This window comes from Chelon labrosus, assembly GCF_963514085.1.
Source record: "Chelon labrosus genome assembly, chromosome: 23".
In the NCBI taxonomy this organism is placed as follows: domain Eukaryota; kingdom Metazoa; phylum Chordata; class Actinopteri; order Mugiliformes; family Mugilidae; genus Chelon; species Chelon labrosus.
Genome location: NC_140356.1, coordinates 8575575 through 8590524, shown reverse-complemented (window position 1 = coordinate 8590524; position 14950 = coordinate 8575575).

The window sequence follows — 14950 nt, the reverse complement described above, 5'->3', positions numbered from 1 at the left end:
CGTGTTATCCTTAAACAAACCCGATTCGGAATCGTGGAAGGTTTTTAAGGCGCATCTGTGATGTCCCTATTGGGGGAAATCTCTCTGCGTGGACATCAGAGTGGCCCTGAGGGCAAATGCCCTGTGATCACACTACAATACCCAGGGGTGCACAGGGCTACCCCATTAATGCCAGAGCACTGATAGACTGTCGGTAATTTCTATTTTGCAGAGGTGGAGCTTTGGGGGAGGGGGAGGCAAAGGTCACACGCAAACACCTTCAGCTGAGAGATGCTGAGGTGGCATTTTAAGACGAGCTCCACACATTGGCTGGGTTTTTCCTTTTTGTTTCCTCTTGCTATGTTTCGCTTTGCCATCACAGATTTTTACAATGAAATCTATCCCCACATACTATCGATGTACTTACATTCATGTGTACATACTGCACGCAAACACATGTTCATCTGATACACTGAAACCATCCTATTTGGGACATCTACACTTGAGAAAGTAGTGTTTTGCATGTGTCTGGTGAGAGACAAAATGAGCCGGGTTTAACCGCCTTTTTTCTCGTTTTACACGACAACTGAACGCTATAAGAGTTCTTCCCGGAGATTTTGTCTGTAATTGCATGTCGTTGACCTCTGCCCTTCTCTGCGTCAGCCAGCTTTTCTCTTCATCTTCAAGAGTGGGGACCTTAACAGCCTACATGCCTACAGCTCTGTGAGGCCGGATGTAGCCGCTGTGCCAGTGCTAAAATGCTCACAATCTGCCGTGCTGATGTTACACAACTGTTTCCACAGCTTTTCGTGTCAACAGTTATGTGCATCTTCCTCTAGAGTTTGTCTGTAAATGCTTTTCTCCTCATCTTCAAGGACACCTTGTAGTTTTTTTTTTCTGCAAGAACCTGACCTGAGCAGCCTTCATGGCTGAAACTCTGTGAAACTGGACATTGCCACTGTGGTGGTTTGCACTAAATGCTAACATTAGAATACTAAAATGCTCTCACCGTCAGTTATTGCATGCTGATGTTTGGCGTAATGCATTTAGCATTTTTTTCAGCTTAAGTGAAGAGATAGAGAGATAGATAGATAGATAGATAGACAGACAGATAGATACTTCATTTACCCCAATGCTAACAATATCAGCTTAGCGACTAATGTAAAGCACAGGTAAGGCTGCTAAAAATCCATCCTGTGGGGAGCGTCACCATCCGGACCAAATTTTATAGCAATTCCATTTGACAGAGTTTGAGACACTTTGACTCAAATCTACAATTGTGAACCTCATGATGGTGCTAGAGGGAGAATCAGAGGAATCACCAAAGTGAGACGATTTTCCCCTCTGGGAATCACGATAGTCTTGTCTTGAATCGGATTTCCAGTCAAATTTTAGGAGATATTTTAGGATGGAGTGAGATTAAATGGAACAAATTCCCTTGGTTAAGAATGTTTCTCTTGGGGACATCAAAAAATGTCTCAATGCAAGGGTGCAATAGAATAGTTTGTGAATGTATTTGACAATTTATTCTATTCTGTTCTGTTCTGTTCCTTTCTTTTCTACAGCCGACACAGTTAACATTTTCATTTTCGAGCCAAGCCACAGTGACAACCTCATGTCAATAATGGATGAATGGCTGCTCTCTAATGGAACATACATGTGCTCTCGTACACACACTGACACACACACACACACACATGTACAATCACACAGCTGGGCAACCTACTTTAAAGCTGATCCACATTTCATGTGCTTGTCAATCACAAGCCACGACAGGCTGTCTCCTCCTGCTGCTGGAACAATACATCAAGACACAAAGAGCCAGACACTTGTTACCACTCTCACCGAGGATCCTGTCTGTGTCTCTCTCTCTCTCTCTCTCTCACCCTCGCTTTATCCTCTCCTCTTTCTCTCTCTCCCATTCTTCCTATATCCTTCTCTCTTTGCCGCGTGTTTTGTGGCAGCGGTGATTTTTCCATCCTTTAGTTCACTGAATGCCCTGATTCAAACGAGTGTGTGAGTCTCCCCGCACACACAGCTGCACGGGCAAGCTGTGAAAGTAGCATGTGACTGCTTTAAGTATTGTGTAAGTCTTATTTTGTGCCGGTGAGTGTCCATTGTGCATTGTGTGTTTGGTATTCTAATAACTACGCAGAGGCACGTGTGCATCACTTGCGGTTGAAAATTGCGCGAATGTAATTAGGGGTCGCTTGTTCATTGATGGTGGCAGACACGATGCACACACACACACACACACACACACACACACCCACACACCCACACACACACATAGATGGATATACACAAATACAAGGTTTTCTTTCACTGTGGAATAAAAGGAACAATCCCCCGAGGACACTGAAAAAGGCGGGAGAGGCTGACGTGCAGCAAGGAAAGAAGGGTGGAGCAGTGCATGTAGTTGGGGGTGGGGTAGGGTGAGCGTGGTCAGGAGTCAGAGCAGATGGCAGACTGTGCTGCCGCCCCTCCTCCTCTAACCCCCCACCCCCCCCACCCACAACCATTCCACCCCCATGGCGGCTCAGCGGGTTATGGAGTAGGGGCAATTAACGGCAGAACAGGGAGGAGCCCCCCCCCAACACACACACACCTCCATCCGAGTGTGTGTGTGTGTCACAGAGGACCACTCCATCAAGATGCCCCCCTAGGGGGACTAAAGTGCGCACACGCTCACTTCACCTCCTGTGTTCATGGCTCCATTAGTGATGCCAGTGACAGGTGCAAAGAAGCTTGACACCTGTCAATCACACTTCTCCATTTTTAAACACAGATGCACGCACATAAGCATTTAAAAGTGCAACACATTAACATACGTGAGCTGGAAAAACACTGAAAAGCCAAACCAGCAGCTCTCTAACTGAAGCACTTAAGGATAACTGCAAATGGCAAGCGATCACTTTATTTAATCCGAGCCTTTTCCTGGAAGGATGGCTCCAGCGTAACATTTCCAAGCTTCCAAATGACCAATAATAACCCCACTATCTTCAAAATCAGTTGCAACACCAACCTTTTCCACCTTTCCTCCATTTTTCCTCTCCATTCCCTCCCCTCTCGACTCCTCCCCCTCCTCCTCCAGCTCCCCTCCCTCATCCCCTCCCAGTGGCACGGCCTGTCATGTACAGCCTATGATTAGAATAATAAGACTAATTAAATCCATATCGCTGACGCTCTCAAGCACAGCAGTGTGTGTGTCTCTCTCTCTCTCTCTGTGTGTGTGTGTGTGTGTGTGTCCACTTAGTTGCCTACTGGTTGAGCCAGGCTCCACACATGACAGTGGGTTACTGTGGAAAGCCCTTTAAAACATAAACAAACCATTATAAATGCTCAGCTGTTGAATGGAGTTCTTTGGGCTTCACAAACAGACAGCATGTATAGACTTTCCATTTAAGGCTGCGTCCAGGAGCGAGAGACTCTTAAAAGAGCCAAGACAGGGAACAGTAACACTGTGTATAAATAGAGAGAGAGAGAGAGAGAGATGTAAAAGCCAGGAGAGAGAACAGTAATGTTATGTAGCAGCAGAGAGGGAGACAGACTGAAAGCTAATAGTACGGTGCATAAACACAGAAAAAGAATCTAGTGGTGGAATGTACAAACATACCTTTACAGAAGAATTCTATGTACCACTTACATTTTGTTTAAGTAATAGAGTTATTACGTGTTGCAGACTTGTGCCAGCTATACAAACACTTGGCATTGGCAAGTCATGCAATGATATGAACGTATGCAGGCATCTTTCTCTTTCTTTTCTTATTTGTCACACTACTGCTTCTTTTTTTACAACCAAGTGTCCAAAAATATGTTCCATCATCCCCATTTTGTACATGTCATTGTATTGTTTGTAAGAGATCAGCCTGACCTCAACAGAAAACGACTGCAGCAGCATTGGGATTTTCTTTTAGGAGACTGAAACGACCAATGTTACTCGGGTTGTCAATAAGTGCATGTAAAATCTGCTGGCTTTGGTGGAACTCGTCACCGTGTGGGCCAAGAAAATAGTGAAAGAGCTTGCGGCAGAAGGAGATGTTTATTTTTTAGCGTTGTGGAAGATCTTTGAACCCAAGCCATGAACCTTTACTATGCTTAAGTTCTGGTTTGCCCAATCAAACAGTGACTGAAATTCAAGTAAAATTAAAAGGGCTGATATGGGACACAAACCCAAACTCTCTTAGGCGAGAGTCTGATGAGCAGATATTGTCAGTCCTGTGGTACACCATCAGGACAGGCAAACCAGTCAATTGTATGGGTCCCCATGAGAAAAATGATACAGGTGGCCCCCAAATGGCTAACTTTTGGCATATTTTGCAATGACAACCATAAACTACCTTAAACATTTGAAGGTCCTACAGTGCATCGACACTACTCTACAAACATCCCCAGGGGTCCCCTTCTGTCTGTCCCATGACAGATTTTGCTCGTTTGGATTGTAAGAATGAACATGTACATGTTTGTCTGTATCTCTCACATCCTAGAGTCGTGGTCACGTGGTGACTACTCAAGCTCCGCGATGGATAATTCTGTGTGGCTGTGCCATTCATTCCTGAGTGTAAACTTTACATTGTGTTCATGGAGTAGTATTGTCTTCATTTCTTTTTTCTCTTAACAGCTGTTCAGATGGATTGACATTGTTCCAGTTGAAGTAGAATTCAATACCGTGCTTTATAGCCAGTGTCCTCAAGGGTAGCATGCATTCAAATGAAATAACTAAAGATGTTAGAAAATCCTAGTATGGCTGTATGTTTTTACTTAGATAACAAAATTGATCAGCTGATAGAATATATAGTACAATGCAGCTTTTAACCATTAGCAACATGTTAAGTGTCGGGACAACTTATACAATTTTTAACGCAGTGCCCTTGTATTGGAGTACTATTTCTATGGGCACCTTTTTCATACATAAATCATCTGAATACTTCTTTCATCACCAACGGTGACGCAGACGGAGAGAGAGAGACTGGGAGACAGACTTTAAGTTCCGAGCTCCAGATTACAGAGGACTCTTTCTGCTGAAAGAAAAAAGCTCGCCTTTCCTTCTTTCTGCCCCTTGTTCCCTGTTTGGAAGAGTGTACGTTTTCTATTAACCATGTGGTACTGACAGGGGCAACTCAGGGGATCCCCTACCTGATATAAGACACGCACACACCGACACCGACACACACACACATCCATACACACACACAGTGGAGTTCTGTCAGCGTTGCAGACTGTCTGTCTCCTTGTCGATCCAGCGGTGACTGTAACTAGGTGTAATGGCCAGCCTGTGGTTAGTGACTCTATGGGCCTATTCACAAGCCCCCTCACCCTCTTACACACACACACACACAGTGTTTACAGTGGTGTATTTGGACTGAGCTGCTAATTGAAACATATTTCTTTTTCCATCCAAAAGAGTAAAGGGCATCCCTATTTTCCCAGTGTGAAAGCGTGGTGTGTGTCCATGTGCGTGTGTGCGTGTGTGTGTGTGTGTGTGTGCTGTTGTGGAATAACTCAACTGCAGGGTCCACTTTGGCTAGAGGCCAAAAGCATTACCATACAAATCCAAGAGGCACTGGCCTCACATTCTCCGCCAAGTTATTTAGAGTATACTACACTCTGTGACACACACGGGCAGGTACGTATCGGAGAGGCTGAGCTATACATGGCCAGAGACTTTAAATGAATAATGCATTTTTTTTTCCTAGCAGGTAAACATTTATGTGTGGCTCATACTTATTCCCAGAGCTGTGTATGGAACCGGCTTGGAGCTGTGAAGCCTATAGTATATACTTGGCAGAGGCCTAAGAAACTTCACATAACATGAACATAACAGGAAATACACTGCCTGGCCAAAAAAAAAAAAAAAAAAAAAGTCTCCACCTGGATTTAACTAAGCAAATAGGTACTCCTATTGCATAACTACTACATGGGTGATTATCTTTGCTGGCAACAAGTTATTTAACCTCAACTGATGCAATGAGTAGCTTCTCATTTCTTAAACAATCATGTGGAAAGACACATCCTGTGGTTGTGGAAAAGATGCTAGTCAGTTTGAGAAGGGTCAAATCATTGGCATGCATCGAGCAGAGAAAACATCTAAGGAGATTGAAGAAACTACTAAAATTGCACATATAATAGAATACATCTATGATCATCTGTGAATCTCATCTTTTTTTTTCTTTCTGGCCTATCTTAGCTTCATTGTTCTCCCTCGTGTCCTTCCATACCATCTTCACTGATAGACATTGTGCAGAGCTGCCCTTTCACACTTTCACAAACACTTCCTCTTTTCTCTTTCATTACAGGAACCAGAAGGACAAGGTTCCTGAAGATCATCCTCCATGTCCACATTCAGCCTCATTCATCCCTTCCCCTTGACCTCTCTCATCCCCTCCATAAGATCCTTGCATCAAGTACGTTGTGGTTTTTGTGAAATGGAAAGGATCTGTTATGTCTAGGCGAGGTTTGGCACCTTGGTGGAGGGTGCAAAAGGTTGATCTTTTGCTATACATTGATTTTGTCTGACAATTTTGACACAGAAATCTACGAATCTCATTGTTCAACAATCAATTTAAGCACCAGCACATGGTCGTTGTTTAAAGGTGCCTGTTTATTTTTAAATCACGCATGTAAAATTTGTCATGGACTAGTCTGAGTTCCTTTGTTTGCACTATACTAATAAAAAGTAGTAAGTAAGCAGTAGTAGTAAGTAAGAAAGTAAGTAAAGAGATATTATGTAGGAATCTCACATTTCTTTCAAGATCAATGCCTCATTTTAGTTCATTTCAGGCGACCAGCTTTTCTCTTTGGTTGGAGCTGCTGACACCATGAATGGCTGCAATCAGTCAGACACGTAGGAGGCAGAGTCCAAGTGGACAAAGGCAGAGCAGCATTAGAAAGAAAAAGATTTCCTCCCATGGATGGCTTTTAGAGTCCAGATACTGTTGAATCTGTTTTTAGTTTTTATTTTATTAATGTTTCTTTGTATTTTGATTATTGGGTCATGCAGTGTCATCTGTACTTTTTCAATTCTCATACGGTTTTGTCATAGTTTTGCCAAGGCCCTAATTACTGCACCAGATATGACCAAGTAAGGGCAATAGTGTTGTGTAGAAGCAGTTTATTCCCCAGATAAGTGTCTCTGGCCTGGAGTTGTGTGTCGAGCTCTGACCTGAGGAGCTCCATATTTCTCATCTGTGGTCCTGGAGTCATCAACCTCTTATCCACTCCTACCTGATAATGCTAGGGTCCTATTTTGTCGCCAGTTAAAGCCAGTGTAACAAATATAAATTCAAGCTAACAACAGCTGCTGTTCGCTGTGAGTGGTTAAACAAACTTTTTAACAGCCCCTTCTAGCATAGAGCATTTAATACTCAAAAGGGTGGACCATTACTTGAAGGCGCCTGCAGACAATGGGCATTTTACAGCTGCTGGCTCCTTTGATACAGTATGGCAGCTTTATGACCTCCAACGGCGGCAGCGACAGTCAAAACAGTGGCATCTGCTCATCGGAATGTGGTGCCATTGCTTGAGCCGACACGTGTCGTTTCCACATTCCCAGCTTTGTGCTTCTCTGTTATCACTGAAACATTGGAGATACCTTTCAATAGTTTCAGTACAATTTCAATACACACCACAAATGCCCAGTTTAGAGCTGATATTAAATGACATCCTCTGCAAATGTAGAGGTTTACGTAATTGATGTTCCAGTTTTTGTATCATGTTGCCATGTTGTAGCACGCACAACGAACAGCGCCGTGGTGGTAGATAGAGAGAGTGATCCATTGTTTGGAGACAGCTTTTGCGCAATATTCTACCATGCCCCAAAAGAAGCAGGTGTTATATAGAACTGTGATCTGATCACAAGTGGTAACGTGGACACATTTTGATGCCAGGCGTGAACACACTTGCGCACAGTTGCTCCATTTTGTGAAGGGATCATCCAGGAGGCGAATTAATACCAAGTGTGAACAAGGCCAGAAAAGAACAAAATAAATTATGTTTACTTATGTCTGTTTTAGTTTCATTCGCAGAATACAATACAAAATGCATGCGGCAGATTTAGTTTAGTATAAGAGCCCCATCACTGACAATGGAGTTGTTGATGGAGCACGTCAGCGTCAACCTTGATGTCAGGCAGCACAAATGCAGTGAAGACAATCAGAACAATGTCTGGGGGTTTTCCTGTAGATTAGCTGTAGCAACTAGTTGAAAGGGGAATGAAATGAAACAAATTGTGTTCAGTTAGAAAGAAAAAGTCTCTATTCATTGGTATTTGAAAGGGTTATTTTTTTCAATAAAAATGAAATTGAAACTTCAATAAAAGGGCACAATAGCGCACTTTAATAAAATGCAGGGAAATCAAAGAGATTACCTGGAAGTGCAGCTACAACCCTTAGTTATTTTGTATTCCATAACATCGTATAAAATCAGAGAAGATAAATTGGTCTTTTCTTATTTGAGCATAGCAGTTCTCATATTCAAAAACTTTGTTCAGTAAATAATTCAAATCCACCTCTCTGTGCCTGCTAGTCCAATGCACGCATACATGCTTAGACCCATATTTCATTCCCTCATCCTCTTTTGTGCTCTGTTCGCTGACTTCTCTCCACCGGGGTCACTTGAGGAGAAATGCAAATGATTCCTTCCTCTGCTCAGCCAACCTCCTGAACGACCCCAATCACACTCCTCTGGCTCAAAAAGCCGTGCTCTTTCCAACTCATGCAGAGAGACCCAGTCATTTACAACAGCGCTGAGTTCCATTCTAAGTGGATTTGAATGGATAAAAGGGAAAGTCGAGAAATGAAAAGCTATTAAAGGGTTTCTGCAGGTCACTCGGGCTACATCTGTCTTCCGGCTCACCTTGCATCATGTCACCCGGATCTGATGAGATTTGATCACTGAGCGTACTGTATGTACATGTGAGTGTTCTTCACGGTGCTCACGGGGTGAGATAAGAGGAATATGGACAGTGGTTTTTAGTAAGGAGGGTGAAATTGAACATTCTCCCCCCACTGTGTGGCTGAAGCAAGCCTGGGTTTGTGTGGAAATCAGCCGCGGGGTAAGTTGTCCTCAGACAGAAGGTCACTGTGTGAATGGTTGAAAAATGTTCAAGGTCAACAAAGGATAACTCAGAGGGGCAGTTCACAGAACAAGCTACGAAAAGCAGGGGTTATCAGCTCAAGTCTTGTTTCAGTCATTTACATTCTCTTAAGTTAGCTTGAATTAATAGCAGTCCTAGCGGAGGAATGCTTGATTCAAATCATCAGTGGCAGACAACAATAAAAGAGAACACTGTGTCCTTCACGGCCTCAGAGGAGCTGATAATCCAGCACGATGAAGACCATAAGCATGTGGTGATGAAGAGTGGAAAATGCTGTAGCTTCTACAAATAAGGACTGTCCTCCTAAGACAAACACCAGTGTCAATTTTCACCAGATTACGAAATGTCTAAGTGACGAAGTCTGGCAGTCAGAGGATCAGACAAGACAATGTTTCAAATGGGGATGTGGGGTTGTTTGACAGTAAAGTTAAGAATACAACCTGTAGTCAGTTGTTCATTTTAAATGTCTTTAATTTGACAAATGCACATGCTGTCATAAATCACGTAGCTTGCAGGTTTTCTCCAGAACAGCTCGTCCAGAGGACCAGCAAAAGTTCAAAAAGTAGGGATCAAGTAGTGTGAAGAATGAATATTTATTGGAGGGAACAGGAACATGAAAATGCAAGGTAAAAGTTTGGTTGTTAGACGCCAAGAGCAACTTTGTCATTGAGCTGGATCTCAGATGATGAGGTAGATAGGTACAGGAAATAAAGTTGACAGGTGGATGGAGGAGACCTCTGAAGAAGGCTTGTAGGATGACCATGGTGAGATGGAGATGGGATGACTGAATGACAGTGGCTGCGCAGGAACAAAAGAATGACTGGCTTAGGAGAAGGCAGGCAAATAGCTCACTGGATGGAAGTAGTAGGATGGACTGGTTTTGACAGCCACATTCAGCCGGAGGGGAACAGATCGTGAGGGAACAGATCTTCCTTATTGAACTTTCGTCTAAGCTTCATTTTGAATGCAGTCAGAGAGAAGTGTCCCATGGGCAATGTACCGTGTATTTGTATTTCAGTTTAGTGGCCATTTAAACCGTGCCTATTAAGCCCAGTGATCACCAAGGCTTAGGACAAAGACATGCTGTTGTATGACGGCCGCACATCCAAACAACTTCAAACTTAGCACAGCACTCACTTAGGTCCCCAGTGATACACCTGCCAAATGTGAAGTGATAGCTTGCTTGCTTGCTGTTGAACTACATGCAACCAAGACTCAATCAAATGCGACTGGTCGATCCTTCTCAAATAACAAACTGGAAAAATGGAAACCAGAAAGCTTCTGGATTATAGAGACGACAGCCTGAGTGAATGTGTTGCGAAGTTCTATTTATGTTGATGCACAACCATGAAATAAATAAGCCTCCTGTACCTGTCACTCCCAACTAACTCTTGCCTGGGAATTTTTTTGTTGTCTGCCAAATGAAAAGAGGATGACGAAGAAGAGATTACGATGCCATTGACACGTTTTCATTCAGGTGTTATTGTTTTTTTGTTTTTTTTATTCTTGAATGGCCAAGTCTACCCATGTGCACAAGCTCTCAAGGACAAGGGGATGAACACAGTGTGTGTCTCTATACATCCAGCGCTTCTCTCTCCAAAGCACCTTTCTCTAGTGCAACAAAAGGAGCCATCTGTAGTCTTTGTCTTAGTTCAGGGATAAGCCGAAGCCAATCCAACCCTCTCAGGACTGATCTGCGGTTGGTCCGGCGTCCTCGTAATCCTATTAGGAGTGGGTGATTTCTTCAGATCCAACCAGGGTTATGGAAGATAGATAAACTGAGGCTTTTGGACAAAGAGTACATGTCTGAGTTTCACTCTATTAGAGGAGATTCAGCTGTAGTGAAAAGCTGACCGATGAAGGAAGAAAGCAAGAATTCAAGGTTGAATGTTGCTGACGGTTATTAAATTTGGATGGCAGACTTAATGGAAGTTGCCCTAAAAATGCTGTATCAGTTGTGGTAAAACTGCAATTTAAATAGTTTGGTATTTTCAATTTTCTAGGTGTAAAAAAAGAGTCACTTGTTTTGTTCAGCCCGAAATTTGCTGATGTGGTTCATTCTCATCTTGGACAGTGTGATATGAAGCCCTGTTGCTATTTGACGTCTAAGGCTGTGGTTGCCTAGCAAACCCCCTTGTATATTTCCCTCCCCAAAAGTCGAGGTTTAGCCGATGTCCCTAGCATGGTGAATTTGGCGAGAGGAACCCAAGTCGTGGCTGGTGTTTCCTTTTGGTAAACCTTTTGGTCAGTCAGCTGTATTGGTCACTCCAATTGGTCTTTGTCCATGTCCATGTTCTATATAAAGTTGCGCTTGTCAACTACAAGTTTGATTCACATTCTAAATATGATAGGGCCATTATAAGTGGATGTGTTTGGAAGTAAGGGTCTTCATATATTCATCAATGAACGATTGGTGACTCTTCACTTAATGTCCCATTTGAAACAGTTCATATTAATTCATCAGAAGTTGACTTGTAGTATACATTATATATTATTATATAAGTATAATAGGTATATTTCCTGAAAAGCTTACTTTTAACCTAATAATATTCAGAATGTGGTTGAGATGCCTCCCTTCAAAAAGGTTTCTATTAAAGTTAATGCTTTTCCTATTACTGACTGGGCTGTTAATATTTGGAACGTGTACGTAGATTTTAAAACCTAATAAGGGGTTATGAATCCAACAAACATTATCTAAAAATCCTCAAAATTGATGCTGCTGAATAATTTCTGTAAAGACAAAAATGTTTTGGCAGGTGATCAGGGTGAAGGAGGTTGTTCTCAGAGAAAACAAAGGCAGCGAACCCTGCAAAGAGGCCGACTTTTGACAGCTGCGTGTGAAGGAGCGTGTTTTTGAGAAAAGAGCAGCAAGGTGATTCGCATGTGTGTGTGGGGGAGAGCGCACACGTGCATGCGCGTCTGTTATTGTTTTGATCTGACCTTGGCGTCACCTGATTCTTCTCGTGTACGCATGGAGTTTCTGTCACATGTTGAATCTCATATAACTCTCACACACACACACACACACACACCACCACACACACAAACACACACTCCCCGGGGCTTCAGCTGCTGACTGTAAGCAGGGAGGCAAATAGAAGAAGACGAGGAGATCATAATAGTGGAATTAATAACAAATAATTCCGGCTGAAGGCAGGGTGGCTGTTCTGGGAACCGACTGGTAACGATTCTACTGAAGAAATATTTACCGTACCCTAGGATGGGAGCCAGCGCACACGCAAGGGAACACATAATAACACACACGCACGCACATTCTCCAAAGCTTTTTGTGATCATAGCAGCATATTTTCACTTGTAAGTGGAAAATAACTTTTGAGGGGCTTTTGCGAGCGTGTATGGTCTCACGCTCTGTGTGTGTGTTCCCTTTTTCCCTTCTCCTGCTGTTCCCTCTGTACTGCACAAGTCACAGCTATTACATTCAGTACAGCTTGGACCACCTGTATTGTTCTGATATTTAGGACATTTTCTTTTTCACTTTTAATGAGTACCTCTGTTCCTCAATTATTTTAGGAAATATGCTTGTTCACCTATAAGGCCTATGTTATATACTGTTAGCCTCATAGCATAATTGCCTAAGTCATATTTTGGCCACTGTTTCAATATCAATAAAAAATACCATTTTACTTGCTAAAAATAGTGAGTAAAAATCGTATTTTCTTGTTTTCTGAAAACATTAAAATATGACTTAGGCAATTATGCTACTAGGCTAAAGATATGTCAAAAGGTAGCCGTTGGGGGGCTCACTTTCTAATTTTTTTCATGGGAACACAAACAATAGCTTGGTTTGCCTGCCCTCAATGTGCACTGCGTGTATAGTAAACATGAAGCTAGCCGCCAGTTTTAGCATAACAAAGCCAGGCAGAAACAGCTAGCAACTGTCAGTTAATAAGCTGAGACTCCAGGAAGTTACTGCTCCCAGTCAGGAAATAGTCTGCACGTACATCTTACCAGAACAAAACAAAAAAGGTCTTAATGGGTGAATTTTAGTACTGGAAGATGGATTCATTTTCCTCTGTGACACGCCAGGCTAGCCATTATCTAAGCTAAGCTAAGCTAACTGTCTGGTTCCGCTTTTAGATTACAGACTTTAGAATGAAAACCTTCCTACAAGACTGAGCATATCTATTTTATTTTTAAATGTCAACATTTTCAGTCTGTGTCCAAATGATGGACATTAATTCTGAAGTTAAGAAACAAAATTAGCTACAACCTGTTTTGAAACATAGCTCCACTGTCAGTGGTACTGCTTTTGGTTGGATTTCACATTCACCATCTGTGGTGAAAGAATAAAACTCTAAAGCAGATTTCCTGTGAAATCCTACCTGCGTAAACACAAAGTAAAAGCAACAGTTTATTTGTCCTTTTCTGCTTTTCAGCACTGTTGCATCTTTGTGCCAAATATGAGCTCATGTAGATGCAAGTTAGCTTAGCCTAGCATACACAGTTGAAACATGTTGAAACATGTCAATGACAGCTAGCTGAGTTTTGCTTGAAAATAACAAAAATCTATGTCCCTCTCCAGGCAAAGAAAAATAATAAAATGCAATTTTAACTGTTCTCTCCTGTTTTCATGCTAAGCTAAGCTAGCCATCATTTTCATATTGAATGCCTTGAATGCCCATTATCCTATTCAAGAATAAGATATCAAAACAAGGTTGCAAGGGGGTGAGCTTAACCTTTAAAACATAATCTGAGTCAAACTGTCCACTGATACCAGTCTTTAAAACTGCACAAAGTAGGATTATTTCCCCTGTAGATTTCACCAAGCACACAAAGTGCCAAGTACAATTTCGGAAAAGGTGAGTGTGGCGAAGTGTGGAACTTGGCACGGATACCGACTCGGCACCCGGAGGAGAGGCAAACCACCACGTGAGGTGGCACACACTCATACACATGCACATGCACATTACAATGGACGCACACAGTCACACTATCCTCCTCCCAACACTACCTACACACATGCAGGGAACAACAGAACACGAGAATAGACTGTAAAAAACATTTCCATTAGTTCATGTGTATATTCTACCACAGTGTTCACACTCACATGCAGAAAATCACAGTGTGTTTAGATTTGAATAAAACATGTAAACCTATGACAAATGGCTGGGCGTGCACCTTAACTCATTAATGCTGTGGTAATTCTCTGTGTTGGTGTAAAGGAACAAAACACTGAGCCGCTTTCATATTCTCAAATAAAGCACACATCAAGCATGAATAGCACAAAAGGTGTGCGGGAATAAGAATGCTTGTTTGTTCTATTTAGGTTGTTTTCTCGCAGGATTCACATGTCGTATCTGAGCCTGAGCTTAATATTCCCATCTCCCACTAACCTTTCTGGTCTGTTTCCACTGCTTGTTTACTGTTGTTGTGATCTGAAGTGTATTTACACACTGTTTTCCCCATCAAAGTGCAGGTGTTCACCACTGGGAAATTATGTAAACGCCTGATTTGACGTATGCAGAGAAATAATTTACGAGTGAATGGAGCCACATGTGCCTGTGTGAAATGAGTACGACGACCTGTATGGGGTGCAATGAGATGAAACAAAAACTAACCCTGATCCTATTTAACCTTCCCACGAAAAATAACACGAGACCGGGCCCACGCTATTCTTTGCTATATTTGAACCATTTTATCTGTCCTTTTGTTTTTATCTGTCCCTTTGTTTTTTTTTTTGTTGTTTTTTTTTTAAAAAAAACAAAAAATGACCATAGTGAAAAATTTGAAAAGCTGAAATGTTATCTGTTCTTTAGGAAATCACTTGACTGGAGAAAAACAATTACTTATTTTATTTAAACACTGGCCCATACTGCAGCCAGCCAACAGGGGGAGCTCCACATGCTTTGGCTTCAC